Genomic DNA, 5,392 nt, shown 5'->3' with positions numbered 1-5,392 from the left:
ACTTGCACACACGTGTGACAGGCAAATGGGACGAAATTAAGGATAGATGTAATTACATGGAATGTAACCATATGAATACCAGGTCCCTATCGAAAGATCTAGAGGTACATGGCGTAATACATCTATTTTGAGTAGACTTGCATCAAGAAAATCTTGCCTCAAACATAATGGTAGATAGGACTGATCAAAATGATCGACTCTCGAAAATATCGCTGTTAGGAAAAATATCAATTACAAGTGAAAAAAAACAACAACAAAAAACCCCATGTCCATGACCATAAGAAATGTCTGATAAATAGAAAGAATTACCAGAGCTGAGTGCACAACTGTTATGATACCAGGAGTTTTTATTTGTTTCAGTTCTGCAGTTTTTTCAGCAGTACGGTGTTGCTCGTTCCAGACCAGACGGACCAGACAATCCAGTGATTGCCACCATGCGAGACGAAAACAGAGCATGTGTTTATGTGTAGGATAAAGTACGGGGTCATGATTGGAAGAGTAAGCACATTAAAATATTGTGACAGAGTTTAATGGGTAAGACCTGTTACCAGGTCTTACTTTTCAAATGTCCGACCTCCAGTTCAGCAAGAAGTCATTACATGAAAATCAGGTACCTCCAGTACAGTGGGACATGAATAGACAGATATAGTTTGGTTCATAATTATTGAGAATTTTTCTTCTTACTTTGAACTATCCTAACACCTCAACTGATTCACTGATACTTAAAACTAAGTAATGGTATAAGGGAGGCAACTCATCTTGGCCTACCGAGTATAGTACAATTAGAGTTACCTCCCCTGAATTTGTAGCAGAAGTCATTTTCCTCAGCACTGTCAACAATGTCTGCTGAAGATAAAAGAAGGTTGATTTTTGAGTTGTGTAATCAAGGAATTGATGATGTAAATACATTGACAGAGAGAACAGGAACTCCTCTTTCTACTGTGTATAGGATTAGGAAGAATTGTAAAGAGGGAAAGGATTTTGGGCACCAGAAAGGAGCAGGGAGACCCAGAAAATTGGACTTCTCAGATCGCGTCCGGCTGCGAATTTTAGCGTCTAAAAAGCAAAGGGCAAGCATCTCCAACATCAGGTATGAAATGATAGAAAGGGGATCAACAGTTGTATCAAAATCTACAGTTAGAAGAAATTTGATTGATCTTGGATGGGAGAAAAAGACTGGAATTCCTTCTCCTCTCATGAAACAAGAACATAAAGACAGGCGTGTTGAGTGGTGTTTGGCACATGAAAACTTTGACTGGGAAAATGTGATTTTTACTGATGAAAGCTCAATATGGGTATATCCCAATAATGTGAAAATATGGACAAAGTCTGCGTCAGCACCGTTGTATCGACGACCTAAATACAACCCAAAGTTTCATGTATGGGGAGGGATATCCTTATTAGGAACGACCCCGCTGTGTGTGTTTGAGGGAAATCTGACAAGTCAACGCTACACTGACATATTAGATAATTTTCCCCTTCCAAGTGCACATGTGTTTTATGGAAATGACTGGATTTTGCAGCAAGATAATGATCCTAAACACACCGCAAAACATGCCAAGCAGTGGTTTCAGGAGAAAAATGTGACTGCATTACCATTTCCTGCATATAGTCCTGACTTAAATCCCATTGAGAACATTTGGGGGATGATGAAGGAATGTGTGAATCAAAAGTGGTTGACAAAAATTGAAGACATGAAGAGAGAAGTGGTCCGATACTGGGACAGCATAACTCACGAGACACTAACCTCTCTGATAGGAAGTATGCCTACCCGTCTTAGACTGTGCCGTGAAGCTCAAGGAGACTTGATAAAATATTAAACTGTTACCTACACAACATAAAAAGGGCAGTGCACTTTCACAATACATTCAATTTTATCTGATTTGTTCTCGTTTAATAATATGAAATGCTTTAGCTATTCTCAATAATTTTGAACCATACTGTAGGTCTATGAATCAGCATGAAATACCAATGATTCCAGCTGTTACTGAAAATGCGAGCGTATCCTGCTCCATGGGTGGAACCCGTCATAAACATATTCAAAGTCTAGTCAGTTGTGTTCCTGAAAGTAGAATGAAATGCATGTTTTTTTTGTATTTTTGTCACCGATATCTCAAATTTAGAAATGTTCTCCCAATTACCTTCTTGCTGTTCTTGTTAATTATTTACTGTATATTATTTACTGATTAATTTATTAAACATTGCCAAAACAGCGAACATCAAGGGTGAAGAAATACATTAGCACCATGTTTAACTCAAACGCTCAAACACAATAGCCCAGTGCATGTGCAAAGACGGACGTCCTCTGCTACTTGTGGCAATTGGGCACTGGCAGTTGTGAATCGGTTGGTTCCGAGGGGCTAAGAACACAGCACAATGGTCACCTGTCCTTTATGTTTTTTCTGGGTTTTACAGAGCGAGGTCTGTTCTGTACGCTACCAGTGACCTGAAACCTGTTCCTCAGTCAGTGAATGGCAAATGACATACCTGTAGGCGGCGAGAAACACTTTCACCACGTTGTAACCATGCAGTGGCGCTGCATCTGTAATGGGTGCTTAAAGGTATGCGCTGTGGTATGGTGAAGACGTTCTGAAGCTTCAATACTGTCTGCAGCTTCTCTTTAAAGGAAACGTTTCTGCAGCTTCTCTTTAAAGGAAACGTTGCCACAAACTGCATGCGAAGTCTGTCCTCCACATACACTATTTTGTTTTGTTTCAGCGTTTGATCCAAACATGGTGCTGGTGTTTCAGCGCCCTTGTTTTTCGCTGTTTTGACTTTTCATTTCACTCAAACTCAACCAATATTAAATCAAATTCTAACCTGTCGTCGGAAGTGCTCATAAAACGTTGCATTTACCTTGGAGTATAAATGACCTCACCACGTTTAAGTTCAAACATGACCATCAAAATTATGGGTGTCCCCATACTTTTTCTTTGTTGTGTATACCCTGGGTTTTTTTAGCTGTCTCTTTTACTACACGTCCGGTCTCCCATGGTTTTGTTTTGTTTATACTGCAGGTGTAATTGACGATGTCCTAACTGGCATGAAACAGCTGCTTTATCGTCATAGTGACTACTCTTTCTGCTCCCAAACCATACAAGAAAAGAGGGACAGCAAATTATTCATTTCTTCTTTATATCGATGGTATCTCCTTGTGCGCATTTCACGAGAATACGTCTTATCGCGGGAACTGAGTCATTTTTCGGGCTCTCCTTCTAGCGCTGTGGACGTTGACTTTGTTGCCGTCGTTAGCGTAGTGGTTGGGGACGTCGAAGTAGCGGAGGTGGGTATCGGGGCGACTGTGTTTGCTGAGATTTCCTGCTGAAGTATTGAGGAAGTTATGTGCCTGGCCAGCTGTGCCTCTGTGTCCAGTGCAATGCATGACAACTTACTCGTTAACTAAACGAGCTACTAAAGTAACATGAAACATATACCGAACCACATTCTAAATGTCACACTGATAGTGGTTTCTTGAAGCACACAATTTAATTCACTTTCAGCAACAATCAAAATGGAGAACTGAGTTCAAACTTGACAATTATGTTTGACATATTTTCGGGAATCACATTTAGAGTTCACACAGATACAGCCACGAGAAATAGTATCATTTAGATACCCTAAAGTCGGTATTGTGTGTGGTCTCCACAGGCTGCGGTGAAAGCGGTGCAACATCTGTAAATGGATTGAATCAGTCGATAATCAGTGAGTCTTCTTGAATCTCGTCCCAAATGTGTTTTTTTGCACGTAAATCCTAACTGAATGCCAGCTATTGTAGGGTTTGGATGCCATGTTGCCTTAGCCAGTCAAATGTTGCTGTGGCAGTGTGAGTACGAGCGTTGCTGTAACGTTCAAAATGTGGTACAACGTGAGGTTTTGTGTCTTGGTCAATATAGCGAGCAGCTGTTACGTAAATTCCTCAGCCTGGACCATGATTCTGGAACACCACGGTGCTTGGACCACTCAACGGGTCCCTTTCAACAATACTCTCTTTGAAAACAGTTCCCATGCCTTCACCATACTCTCACTCTGCCATCGACTGTCGAAACACAATTTTGGCTTTCAGGAGATAATAGCACAGTTCTCCACTGTCGATAACGCCAATTTCGATGCTGAGTTGCCCACTGGAGTCGATTTTGGCGGCGATTACCGGTGAGGACATGACTACGACATGGTCTGTGACAGTAGAGGTTTCTTCCACGGAAAGGTCGACGTACTGCCTCGCGATCGTTACTGATGGGTCTGTTGTGAGTCACGGTGTTCTAGCGTGCTTTTTCCGTGGTTCTGGGGAAGACATCTTGCAGATGGTTGCAGACAATCTGTCGGTCTTGACGTTGTGATATTACTGCAGGTCGCCCACTGCATGGACATTCCTGGATGATGTTAGAGACCTCGTACTATTCTTGCAGTGTGTAGATTGTCCTACATTGTACACTGAAATGATTGGCAGTGTAGCCAGCTTGCAATAGTCAGGAGATTTGGTTCTTTTGATCTCACGTAATTATTGCCATGACGATTGAGTCCAAACAAACATAATTTCAGGGGCTCGTTTTCATTGGATGGGTTGCATGTGCATTGTCATTTTCACGAATGTCATACAGAACCTTTTACCACGGCTGCCTTTTTAGGTGCGTTTGGTCGGTATACGTTTTCATCGGATAACACACTGACGTTGGTCATTTTGGATTGAAAACCATGTTAACAAAACGATACAATCATAAGGAAAAGTGCCTTTTGCAGGAACAAAACTGTGTGTTTCTTTTGTGGTTCATATATTCAAATTTCTTGTCAGAATATCCGATAATTATTAGGAACAAATGTAATAATTATTGTTAAGTGACAGATGACCTTCTATTTCATTGTTAAATATAAAGACAATACACAATTACCTTTCCTGAGTGATCAGTGTGATTTCCCTTAATGCCAGCGTCGACATAAACCGTCCACTCTCACCTTCAGGGCTCACACATCTCACCGCTGCCATGCCGACCGGGCAAGCTATCGCGTTGAAATGAGCTGTTTCAGAAATTAATCCGCATGTGCTATTAAAATATTGCACTAATCACCTTATACATGAACAGTTTACAACATAAGACCGAACCAAGCAGGAATTGTGGATACTCGCGACCTGGAGTGAATTTCACGAGCATTGCTTGCTGAAGCAGAGACAATGAAGACGAATAGGAACGAGATACCAGAAAATGGATTCTTAATTAATCATGATGTTGGAATCCATTCACATGATTGCAAAATTATGTGTAATAAGCAAAAGTATCAAAACTCGACCGGACATTTAGTATAAGTACGTTAGATTCATGGTTTCCTCGGTACAGCGGTCAGTAGGCTTCTCTTTGGAGGCCCTTCACCTAAAACAGCTGTATATTGACCGATACAC

The sequence above is a fragment of the Haliotis asinina genome, chromosome 1, assembly GCF_037392515.1.
Source record: "Haliotis asinina isolate JCU_RB_2024 chromosome 1, JCU_Hal_asi_v2, whole genome shotgun sequence".
NCBI classification, from domain to species: Eukaryota; Metazoa; Mollusca; class Gastropoda; order Lepetellida; family Haliotidae; genus Haliotis; species Haliotis asinina.
This window is presented reverse-complemented; position numbering follows the sequence as displayed.